Source organism: Macaca fascicularis, chromosome 11 (genome assembly GCF_037993035.2).
Source record: "Macaca fascicularis isolate 582-1 chromosome 11, T2T-MFA8v1.1".
NCBI classification, from domain to species: domain Eukaryota; kingdom Metazoa; phylum Chordata; class Mammalia; order Primates; family Cercopithecidae; genus Macaca; species Macaca fascicularis.
This window is the reverse complement of record NC_088385.1, coordinates 4,024,542-4,037,583: the sequence shown is the minus strand read 5'-3', so window position 1 is coordinate 4,037,583 and position 13,042 is coordinate 4,024,542. Positions and strand designations below refer to the sequence as shown.

Below are 13,042 nucleotides of genomic sequence, written 5' to 3'. Positions count from 1 at the left end.
GTTTGTCTAATGCCTGTCTTCATCAACTGGGCCTTGGGTTCCATGAAAGCAGTGACCTCGTCTGTCTCGTGCACTGCTGTGTTCCCCGCACAGGAGATGCTCCACAGATACTTGTAGGAGAGACGGAGGGTAGACAGATGGGTGGACAGAATGAAAACCGAACTGTCAGGGGACGATGGAGAAAGAAAAGTCCTCTTTTCAGAGACCACCATCTCCACACAGTCTCCCCGCCCTAAGCTCCCCAAGAGACACTCAGGGGAAGCTGTCCTCCTCCAATGGGCTCCATCCCCCGACCCCGCATCCCAGTGCCCTCCTGCCCCTTTGCCATTGGCCACAAACCTAGACACCATTCTCCCGACGGCCACAGGTCATAAATCTAGGCTGTCAAGGCCAGAGAGACCTCAAAGATCCCCGGCCCAATCTTCTCATTTTACAGATGACAAGACTGAGGTCCAGGAGGGGAGTGGGCTTGCCGGGGGAGTTCACAGCCTCAAAGTGGGGAAAGGGTCCTCATGCCTGTGCCTGCAGGAGCCTAATGGTGGAAGCCCACCGCCAAGCCCCGAGTGCCCCGTGGCTCGCTCGCAAGGCCAAGCCAGTGCCCGCAGCCCATCTGTCTCTTCTGCCTGCCAAGAGGCCTTCCCTCCCCTGTGCCCGTGCTAATGAAACCCACCACAGGTGACTTCGGAACCCTGCACTGAGGGAGGTTTTGCTGGTCACCACGCCAGGCCTTTAATTTCCGATTTCTCAGCCTGACACCCCTAACGGTCTGAGCCCTCTCTGCTCTGAGCCCCATGTGGTCATGTATCACCTTGGCTGATGCCAGCCATGCCTTCCCCCAGCCATCTGGACAGAAAAATGAGGAATGAGCAGGACAGGATGATCCTGGCAGAGAGGACTGCCGGGAAGCTTCAGACACCTGGTCCCTGCTCTCCTGCCCTCACTGTGTATGTGCTATCAGAAGGCAGGGTGGCGAGCTGGTTTCTCTTCACCTGGGACTCAGTTTCCCCATATGCAGTTGAGAGTCTTCCGCCCCAAACTCAGCAAGATGTACTGAGGTGGGTGCTTCTCTGCCCACAGGTATCAAAAAGGAGGAAATCCACAGCAAACTCTAGTTGAACACTTCCTAGGGACGGGAGGACCCCTCCCCTGGCGGAGCTCTTCATCAAGCTGGCACGTCAAAACAAGTTCACACAGAAAGGTCATTTCCCAAACAAGAGCACTGCCAAGGAAGAGCAAGAACACCGTGGACTGGCAGCCAGGGAGGACACAACGAGAGAGAGCCTTGAGCTGGCACTGAGAGCTGTGGATGTGCTCAAGAGTCTAGAGGTGGATGCAAGGGCAGCCACGGTCCTGACCAGAGGGCCTCACGGTCCAAGCGGTTGACAAACGTGTCATCCACCAGAGGACGCCGAGGGCTGCTGCACGCACCGTGTGCTCACAAGGGAGTGAGGGGAAGAAAAAGGAGCCCTAGGAATGACCTTGATGTGTGAAATCAAGGAGGGACATTTCCTGGGAGGTGCCCTTGAGCTCTCCACACAAGGAAACAAAGCAATGCAACTGATTTAAGTCCAATTAAATGCTAAGAAACACAATTAGACAATCAGATTATCCTCATAACATAAAGGTTTGGGAGAATAGGGAAAAGGGACAAATATCATCAGCAGCTACGGTTTAAATACAAGCTTTTGGGGTTCCAATTTTGCCCAAACACAAGCCTCGCTGAAGGGGCACCTGGCCGTGGCTGACATGCTAGCAATGCCTCTGTGTTCACTTCTCAGGGCATAGCCCAGGGCTACCCAGATGTGAGAGACGATGATTTCAGGCAGGAGCCTGAGAGAAGCTGCCCGCGCCTGCAACCCCCACTAGAAACCACTTCGTGTGATTCCTGGAGCCACTGCAGCGAAGTACCCCGAGCTGGCAGGCTTCAGCAGTCGGGATGTACAGTCTCGCGGTTCTGGAGGCTGGAAGTACAGAATTGAGGCACTGGCAGAGGCTCCCTCTGCAACCTCTCAGGGAGGATCCTTCCTGGACTCTTTCTAGCTTCTGATCGTTGCTGGGAATCCTTAGCAGGTGCATCGCTCCAACCTGTGCCTCCGTCTCTGTCATCACATGGTGCTTTCCCTGTGTGTTTCTGTGTCCCTCTTATAAGGATACCATTCATCGGCCAGGCACAGTGGCTCACACCTATAATCCCGGCACTTTGGGGGGCCAAGACAGGCAAATCACTGGAGGTCAGGAGTTCAAGACCAGCCTGTTCAACATGGTGAAACCCCATCTTTATTAAAAATACAAAAATTAGCCAGGCATGGTGGGGCACGTCTGTAATCTCAGCTACTCGAGAGGCTGAGGAAGGAGAATCACTTGAACCCAGGAGGCAGAGGTTGCAGTGAGCCACGATCGCACCACTGCACTCCAGCCTGGGTAACAGAGCGAGACTCCGTCTCATAAATAAATAAGGATACCACTCATCAGATTAGGGGCCACCCTAACCCAGTGTTACCCCCACCTTAACTTGATTTCATCTGCAAAGACCTTATTTCCAAATAAGATCACATATACAGGTTCTGGGAAAACATGAACTTTAGGGGAACACTACTCAACCCAGTAAATCTGCCTACTATCAAAACACGCCCTTGGAGTTAGAGGTACCATTGCAGTGAGGAGACATTACACCAGGTATCCAGAGTTCTGAGTCCTAGCTCCAAACCCACCTGTACTGGCCATGCCATCTCAGCCAGATCCTCAACCTGCTTGGTGGCTCTGTCCTCTGTGAGGGGGAAATATGGACTTGATTTCTCAGGTTCCTCTCAGTTTCAAAACTACCATATTAAAAGCTAATAAAAATCAGCACAAGGCCAGGCACAGTGGCTCATGCCTGTAATCGCAGCACTCTGGGAGGCCGAGGCAGACAGATCACTTGAGGTCAAGAGCTCGAGACCAGCCTGGCCAACATGGTAAAACCTTGTCACTACTAAAAATACAAAAATTAGCCAGGCATGGTGACAGGTGCCTGTAATCCCAGCTACTAGGGAGGCTGAGGCAGGAGAATCACCTGAACCTGGGAGGCAGAGGTTGCACTGAGCCAAGATCACACCACTGCACTCCAGCCTGGGTGACAGAGCAAGACTCTGTCTCAAAAACAAATAAATAAATAAAAAATAAAAATAAATCAGCACAAACTCATGATTTTGTAAATATAAACACAAATAAACAGAACAACAGAGATACAGGTATGTGTCCATGCCTGGGTTGGCATATATCTATTTCTTAGTTCTGTTCTCTGAGAGGACCTAGAAGCAATGACACCCCAGTAGCAATGAACACACCTGGCACCTCGATCTTGGTTTCTAAACACCATGCTCCAGCAAAAAGAAGCAAGGCTCCTTAGAGAAGTGATTGCTTCCAGGGCTGAGGCAGGAGAAACATAACATGACCTGGAGTATCTTGTTCCGAAAAGTAAGGAAGAGCTCAAGAAAAGATAGGAACACATCGCCGGGCGCAGTGGCTCAAGCCTGTAATCCCAGCACTTTGGGAGGCCAAGACGGGTGGATCACGAGGTCAGGAGATCGAGACCATCCTGGCTAACACAGTGAAACCCCGTCTCTACTAAAAAAATACAAAAAACTAGCCGGGTGTGGTGGCGGGCGCCTGTAGTCCCAGCTACTCGGGAGGCTGAGGCAGGAGAATGGCATAAACCTGGGAGGCAGAGCTTGCAGTGAGCTGAGATCCGGCCACTGCACTCCAGCCTGGGTGACAGAGCGAGACTCCGTCTCAAAGAAAAAAAAAAAAAAAGATAGGAACACATCAAAGGGCACAGAAGCCAATCTGAAAGTGCTCCCTAGAGCTCCCAATAGCCAAGGCTGGAGCAAATTGAGCAACAAAATAAATATCTATTGTACTGTTACGGTAACTCTTTTAACCTATAGGATAAAATATATATCTTGATATTTATTATATATCCTATATCCATACATTTATATATATTTTTTTATTAATGAAGTAAATGAATATCCATGAGTCTGTAATGATAAAAATAACTAATTGAATAAATAAGTGGGACAGAAGAAATAGCTCTTCCTTCCTGGAGAATTCCAATTAATAAATGCAGAAGAAATGAGGGAAACAGAAAATTACCATTAGGCAAACACTACAATTAGAAGAGTTGCAAGCAAAAACCACTGACGGATGCTAAAATTAGTGAGCAGAAGTTTGAGAAAAAACCAGGACAGTTTCAAAGTGCCTGCCCTCAAGACATTAATGGTTTATTAATTATAATTAATATAATTATAAATATTATTAATTATAAAGAAAAAAAGGGCCACTTTATACTGGAGATACCTGGCAGACATCACCTTCTCCAGGGCATCATCACCAGTAATAAGACACACAGACATCACATTCCCCTTGACGCCACGCACCTAGAAGGACATGGCACCAGGCCACGGTGGTCTCTCCAAAGACAAAGAACCTCAGTCTAACCATGAGAAAACGCCAGACAGAGCCAGAGTGAAAACCGTCCTGCAGAGTGACTGAGCAGCACTCCTCACCACTGTCAAGGTCATGAAAGATCCAGAGAAACTAAGGAACTGTAGCAGGATGGAGGAGTCTAAGGAGACAGGACAACTAAACGCAATGGAAGCTCCTGGAGCAGAAAGAAGGCGCTCGTGGGAACAGTGAAATCTAAATAAAGTCCATCGTTAATAACGCTATTCCAATGTTAACTTCTTGGTTTTTGACAGTTGTACTACGATTATGCAGGATGTTAACAACAACACAAAAAAGCAAAAGCAAGAGCACGCATGCACAGGTGCAGCACGCACACAGGGAGACACACGCCGCAGGCACCCGGGGGCAGGGATGCGGGCCACCAGGAGTGAGTAAGGGCATGGCGCGGGGAGCAGGGGTGAGGAGGGAGGGAACTCGGCCTTTTGCTGTTTCAGGCGGCTTGCTGAGCCTCGGATCCGATTTTCACAAAAGGATTACTAGATTACATTTTTTACCACAGGCAGCTGTCCCTGTCAAATAAATAATCATCGCCTTACATTTATATATCACCTTTCATCCCACAGCCCTCGTTCTGCATCTAGGGCCAGCCTGGGAATGGTTTCAGCCCTTCTCAGGGAAGGGAGGAGGGGAGAGGAGGGGAGGGGGCCCACACAGAGGGGCCAACGTGAGCCCCATTCAGTTTCCAAGGAAAAGAGGAGGGGCCCCCAGCCAGAGAAAAAGGGGAAACTCAGTTGCCAAGTGGGGAGCCCGGTGGTGTGGCTGGGCGGCGACGCTCCATGATAAAATAAAGGCTGCAGTGAGGGAGGACAGCAGGCAGCGGGCTCTCTGGAGGGCATCTGGGCCCAACAGTGTCACCCCCGCTGCAGTCGGGCAGAGTGGCGACAATCTCAGTCTGTGTGATACTGGGCATCTTCCTTAACCTCTCTGTGCCTTGGTCTCCTCCTCCGTAGAAGGCACCTGTCACACAGGATTCCTGTGGGCACCTGGCCATGGTAAAGCACTTATATACCTGACACCAAGCCTTGCTATGCACCTGCTGGCCACGTGGGAAAGCGCCAGACAGAGGAAGTCAGCTTCTGGCACAGGAGAAACTATAGGGACACCTTGGGATGGGGTCCTTGCATCCAAGCCTCAGGTGGCTGCCATTGGGAGGAGCTGACTTGTTCTGATGTGGAGCTGTTCCTGCAAAGGGGAAAAGCAAGAGCCTCCCACAGAACAGGTCTGGGCCAGGCTTGGTGGGTGGGGACTAAGGATGGGTGGCCCCAACTCAGAGAAAAGCCTCCAGACCAGTGGCCTTGCATTTCCCCAGCAACTAAGATACAACACAGAGACCACACAGCCCAGCCTCTGAGGTGCCACCATCTAGGACTTGGAGAGACACATGCACACCGAGGAGTCAAGGCAAAACACAAGCCAGCTGCACCCGAGACACAGCCAAGGGCAAATGAGGGCACGGAATGAGGGACAGGCCACTGGGTGACGGGGTCACGCACAGCCTCCTCAAAGACACAGGCCTCCTGCTGGCCTTAGAAAGATGTGTGGGCCTCAGAGGAGCAGGGCCCGGGGCAGGAGGAAGGTGAGCTGGCAGAGGCCAGCAGGAGAGTCGTCACCACCACGCTGGGAGACGGGGGGAACGGGCTGGAAAAGCCAGTGGGCGTCACCCTGAGTTCAGATCTCTGTGTGCTCCCACAGCACACCACAGCTGCCTTTGAGTGGAGAGAGTTGGGGAAGCTGAGGGAGGGAGAAGGTTCTGGCATCAAGGAGCAGGTTTGAAGGGGACAGGTTAAGATTCCCTTAGACTTCCTCCTGACACGGGATATTTGAGAGCCGACAGGGACTGTGGAAGCTAACCGTGGGTAAGGCAAAACCCAAACCTCTCCTTAAGTGAGGACCCAAAGCCCTGTGGTCCTCATTAACTGAATCTCATGGCTCCCCTCTGGTCCCATGCACGGAACCCAAAATTCCCCCTCCCTCCCCTGCTATGAATCCCAGCACTTCCCACGGCCCTTCCCCACCCAGCCCCCGTGCTTCCCTTCAGCCTTCTCCAATAACCCAAAACACCCTTGGTCCTTAACCTAGACATGTCCAAATGCCCTTCCACATGGCCAGTAAAACCCCAAATCTCTCCTCAGCCTCCCACTGTCACCTCCAGGCCTCCCCTGGTCCACACTCCTGAACCCACTCTTCCCTTGGGCTTTTCCAGGAACCTCAGAGCATTCTGTGTCCTCGCTAGAGGCTTCCCTCTGGGCCCCCACACCCCAAACATCCCTGAGTCCTCCTACCTCAAACTCCAAGCTACCCTTTGACTTCCCACATCAAACTACGAATCTGCCTCATTCCAATTCCCCCAAGAAATCCTCAACTTTCTTTGGGCATTCATCATCGAACCCCAAACTCCTCCTCAACATCCCATATCAAATCCAAAAATCCCTCTGAACTTCCCTGCAGGGACTTCTCTGCAGGCCTGAGATGCTGAGGGCAGCACTTCTCAGCTGATCCGTGGCCGACGCCAGGCTTTTTACTTCCCGTCCATCCCGGGCCAGTGCATGATCCTGCTGTGACCTGTTTCGCACCACACGACTCTCCTCCAGATTTCAACAACACCCAAACTGGCCTGTACCTTGTTCGACGAGAGAAGCCCTTCAGTGTCGACTAAAAATCCCTACAAGTTTCCTTGGTACCAACCACCAAATTCCAAGACTCCCCTGGAGCTACCCCTGGGAAACACCAAACAACCCGAAATGTCAGGGCCAGGGCAACTGCTGCAGCATTACTAAACGCACACTTTCCACGCCAGGACTTAAGCTCCTCACAGATCAGCCCAGGTCTGCGGGCCACACTCTGAGTAGGACCTGATGATTACTTGCACCCGACTGTCCTGGTGGCTGCCCTGAGACACCCTTCCCAGGCCTAAGCAAGCAGGCCTCCCCAGGTGCGTGGGCGAGTTAAGGCGGTGGTGCAAAGCAAATTCTGCAGTGGGGAGGGTGGATCTGTCCAGGGACCAGCTGGAGCTGACGGCTGCCATGCTCCTCGGGGGGCAATGGCCTGAGCCCCTGATGGTCAGCTGCAGGGGCTAGAGAGTCCCCTGTTGTGAAGAAACAGAAAAGCTATCTGAGGCCAGGCACGGTGGCTCCTGCCTGTAATCCCAACACTATGGGAGGCCGAGAGAGGTGGGTCACCTGAGCTCAGGGGTTTGAGACCAGCCTGGGCAGCATGGTGAGACCCCGTCTCTACCAAAAACACACACAAAAAATTGGTCAGGCATGGTGGCTCACACCTGTGGTCCCAGCTACTCGGGAGGCTGAGGTGGGAGGATGGCTTGAGCCTGGGAGTCACGCCACTGCACTCCAGCCTGGGTGACAGAGCAAGACCCTGTCTCAAAAAAAGAAGAAAAGAAAAAGAGAAAAGAGAAAAAAGAGAGAAAAGAGAAAACAGAAAAGAGAAAAAAGAGAGAAAAGAGAAAACAGAAAAGAGAAAAGAAGAAAGAGAAAAGAGAAAAGCAAAGCAAAGCTATCTGAGGGGATGCAGGGAGTTGAGGGGACCGCTGAGGCTGAGCACCAGGCCAAGGGCTAGCTCAAGGAGGAGCAGAAGGCAGCGCAGGCTGCAGCCAACCCCACCATCCCCAGGCTGGCCGACTGCAAGCCCCTCTACTGCACAGCAGGGGACACTTGGGGTAGGCTGGCCTCTGGCAGGGTGAGGGGGGGAGGGGGAGGGGGAGGTGTGAACAGAAAAGGGGGAAATCTAATTAGAACTGGTTCCTACTCAGCCACCTGCTAAAAACCACAGCTCACCAACACTTGGACGGAAGGATCGAGAACAACACTGCCAAGGATTTCTCTCCACGGCCTCAGACAGAGGAAGAGAGGGAACAAGCTGAGACTTCCCCGGACACCGCTCCCCCACCAAAAGCAAAAGAGCCGTGAAGCTGAAACCTGAGAGGATGCCAAGGGGCAGCGGGAGGCAATTTACAGCCCAGAAAACTGAGCACTTGGGCCAGATGTGGGCCCTGGGGAGGGGCTGGGGCACAGCGTGCAGGGAGGGTGGGGGGGTAGGCCCAGAGAAACCCTCCTCAGGGCGTCCACAGCCTGTGGCCCTGGGCTCTGAGCTGGGAAGCGGGGTGCAGCTTTCCGCCTGCCCGGAGAAGAACACAGCAGGGACTGAGGGGCAGAGAACGGGGTCCAGGACCCACCCTGCCTGCAGGGCTTGGAATCTACGGCCAGCAGTCAGACAAGGGCATGGAAAGAAAGCCAAGCAAAGGGAAGGAGGTAGATGGCGCAGGAGGCCAAAGTGGATGGATCACTTGAGCCCAGGACTTTGAGACAAGCCTGGCCAACATGACGAAACCCCATCTCTACAAAATACAAAAAAAAAAAAAAAAAAAGCCCTTTTTTTTGTATGGCGGGTATGGTGGCACGTGCCTGTAGTCCCAGACACCAAATACTTGGGAGGCTGAGGAAGGAGGATCACTTGAGCCCAGGAGGTGAAGGCTGCACATGATTGCCCCACTGCACTCCCGCCTGGGTGATAGCACGAGGCCCTGTCTCAAAAAAAAGAAAAAAGCAACGGGAGGAGAGAGCCCAGCGAGGAGACAGGACTGGGCAGAGCTGGGCACTGGGGCCTCTTCCCATCCCACCTCTGGAGTAGCCCCTCCTCTAACTGACTCCGGGAGGTGGTGAATGACCCGCCGCGGGGAGACTGAGCTCATTCTCCTTCTCAGCTGGGCCCTGCACTTCCCAGCCTGCCCCAGGGCTCTCTCGTCTCCTCGGCACTAAGGAGATGCCTCATCCCTAGCAGGTGTGCCAGCCACCAGCCTCTGGCCACACCCGCCCCAGGCGGAGGGGCCAGCCCAGGGGTGGAAAAATCATGCTACCAAACCCAAGGGCAGAGCCCGCCATTCCAGAGCGGGCACCGCTGGGCATTGCCCCTCACCACCCATGGATGACAAATGCAATCCTAGGCTGCTGAACGGAGTGCTGAGGCCCAGGGAAGGAAACGGTGGTCCTGGGGTCACACAGTCCATGAGGGGGACCGCGGGACCCAGGCACCCGACTCCTCACACGACCTTCCGGAGGTCAAAGCCCGTTTAAAGAAACAAAGCTGCCCTCTCTTGAGTTTCAAGGGGCCTGGGATGGGACGAGGGAAGGAAGTCAAGCCCCCTGAAGAGCTGCATGCAGCAATCCATGTGACAAGAGGTGGAATTATTTCCCCTGGAAAAAAGTTAATAAAAAGCCCTCCCTTACCAGACCCCAGGGGTATTCGGCTGTAGGCTGATGTAATAGAGAGAGGAGAGGCCAAGAGGAAAGGAATCCCCCCCTTCCCTCTCAGCAAACCTACTGCCAGGAGCACAACAGGGAGGACGCAGCTGGAGCAGGGGGCGGGGGAGACCAGCCAAGCAGGATGTTGGAGCCTGGGATAGAGCCCTCCTCCATCTGGCTGGAAAGCAGAAGCCTTTGAACTGCAACCCAGGGGGCAGCACTCCCTTGGGGCCCAAATCTGGGCCTGGCATGGACATGGGGTGCCCAGAGCAGAGTACGTATCTACAGGGGCTGGGTCAGCCGGCAAAACCCACAGGACGTGAAGCCACATGGGAGGCAGGCGGCAGGAGGCGGGGCTCTGGGAGGGCGAGGAGGCAGGACAGTGGCCTGGGCTCTGGGGGTAGACACTAAGGCGTTCCAGCGAGAGAGTGGTGAGACCTCAGGGGGCCAGGAGAGCATGGCCCAGGGAAACGTGGGCAGGGCCGGCACCCAGCTTCCCGTGGACTCCTGCCACCCAGCTGCTGGAGCTCCGGGGAAGCTGACATGCCCAAATGGGCCCTGTGTCCACACCCCAGAGAAGGTGGGATGGGGACAGAAGCCCAAGGCCTCAAGAACACCCATCCCAGAGAGAAGAGAAGGAGCTCAGGAACCATCCACTGCTGCCCCTTAGTTTGGAAGGTTCCGCCCCTGAGAAAGTCCAATTGGAAACAGGGTCCCAGCCGCAGTCCCCTGCCTCAGTTGATCCCAGAGTAGCAGTGGTAGCTCCACAGGCCAACTGGGATTCAGACCCCACCACAAGCACACACCGCCCTTCCAGACCCAAAGCCTTCACAGCAGGACGGGACGGGGCAGGGGTTCCGGCAGCTGACACCACCTGGCGGCTCCACGGTGCACAGTAGGGGCTGTTTCTCCAGCCCTGCCTTAGGGTGGGTCCCCAGCCAATGTGCCCCCAGCCCTGCCTCCAGCTGAGGGTACACTATGGTGGGAGGGGACGGCTGCGGTCACCACCTCCTCATTCTTGCACGCTCTCTCCCTCCAGCTCCTGTTTACTTACTGGCTGGGCAGGCGCGTCAGCCTCCCACAGGCACCTGCACATGCGTTCCTCTTACAGAGGGTTTGGGAACAGAACAGATTTTCTGACAGCTGCCCTGACCTCAGGCATCTGAGTGATCCTCTCCCTCCTACCAACCCCACTCATGCAAACCCACTGCACTACAAAAGGAGAGCCACCCCGACTCAGAATCTAATGACAGGGTTTGGTGTCCTGTCTTTGCAATGCTGGAGGCATCCTTCACTTCTCTGAGCCTCAATTTCCTCATCTGCAGAAAGGAGGATACCCCAGTACCTGCCACAGGGGCTGTCGGGAAGACCAACGAGCCAAGGCATTTCAGGAAGAGCCATGTGACCTGTAACACAAACTGTCCAGCCCCCCGCAAAGGCTTAAGAATGCCCATGATGAGTGGTGCGTGACTTATCCCGGGACTCCAGAGCCAGCCTGCCTGGATTCAAGCCCCCGCTCAGCTGCACCTGATTAGGAGGGATTCGGGGCTACCCCTCCAAGAGGAGGAAACCAATAAATGTAAGCAAAAGACTCGGGGCATCCCTGGCTCACGAAGAGCTTCCTACATGTTACTGCACAGCACTGCAGATGTGCGGCACAGCCTTGCTCTCACGCTGCTGTCCCTCCCAGGCCAGGAGCCCTGCGTCCCACCACCACAGTGCCCTCCATCTCTGCACAGGTTACCAAGCCAGGGACTCCTCAGGGAGCAACAGGACTTTCCTCAGGGACACTGTGTCTCGACTTCTGGACCCTTTAAGATACTGAAAACCCAGCCACAACATGCGGCAAAGATTTTCCTAACGGTGGGAACCCTACTTCTGACATTCTAGAGACAGCCACTTCTCAAGAATGCCACAGGAGAGTCGGACACACGGTACGTCTGAGAGGGCTGCCTCGGCTTCATCCCAGCCTTTCCTCAGACCCATCCTGGAATCAGTGAGATGTGGAATTTGAGTCCCCATGCCATCAAGGGGCGATGGCTGATCCACCCAGACCAAAGGGCTTGACTTGCATACGATGGACCTGGGAGAGAAATTGATAGGTTTCCTGCTGCCATCTAGTGGTCAACATCAGTAACAACAGCAACAAGCCAGAAGGCCACCAAGCAAGCCTCAGGGCCACAAACCCTCACCCCTGCAGGCCTGGACCAGGGCTGAATGATGAGCTGGTTGAGGCAGAACCTAGCAGGAAGCAGAGAGTGTAAGAAGGATAAAACGTGTGGAAAACCCACAGAACACCAAAAGCCTGCTGGCTATCTTCCCAGGGATTAAGGAAGGAGGAGTATGCCTCACTCATCCCTGTAACAAATAAAAACGTGGTGGCCAGGCACAGTGGCTCGCTCCTGTAATCCCAGCACTTTGGGAGGCCAAGACAGGAGGATCACTTGATGCCAGGAGTTCCAGACCAGCCTGAGCAACATAGTGAGACCCCATCTTTACAAATCAAATTTAAAATTTAGCCAGGTGTGGTGGAGTACATCAGTGGTACCAGATACTCAGGAGGCCAAAGTGGGAGGACTGCTTGAGCACAGGAGGTTCGAGGCTGCAGTGAGCTCCGATCATGACACTGCACTCTAGCCTGGGTGACACAGCAAAACCCTGTCAATCAATTAATAATGCTGCCCCAACTCTAAAGCCATGCAGTGCCTAGGTACTGAGAAGACGCCAGCCCTGACTGCAGGCACCTCCCTGAGTGGTCTCTCCTCTACTCCCCTTGCCCCCCACCAACAGCTAGCCAGCCCCTGCGTTTGCCATGCTTTTCCCCATATTCTTCCTCCCTTCTACACCTGGATGATATGCCTGTGCAAACATCACTGCCCTTTCCACACTGCATGCCATCACCCTCATCCACCCTGGACTGTGATCACCCGACTATACGTCTACCACCCCCAGCAGAGCTAGCCCCTGCTCTCAGCTCGCTGTCACATCCACAAGCAGAGCAGCTGGATCTCCAGGCCTGACCAAACTGGATCCCAGGGCCCCAAATGCTTCCCGTCTCCTGTCTTGGAAGTTGGGGCCCCAAACAGCCATCAGCCATGACACCGTCCTCAAACTTCCCTCCATCCCTCCAGAAGCCCCATCTGCCTGTGGGCCCTCTGACCCAAGCGACCTTCCACCCCAAAGCAGCAGCCCCAAGCAGAGGCAAGCAGACCCTTGTGGATACGAGGCAGGACAGACAGAATCAGGGGAACTGGGCTCCAGCCTTGACCATCCCCTAACTG

At 54.2% G+C, this 13,042-nt stretch overlaps 1 protein-coding gene across 10 annotated transcripts in view; it reads right to left on the bottom strand.

Annotated features, from left to right (window-relative positions):
* TSPAN9 (tetraspanin 9) overlaps window positions 1-13,042 on the bottom strand; it is a 211,715-nt gene that overhangs the window by 137,871 nt on the left and 60,802 nt on the right. The window lies entirely within an intron of this gene.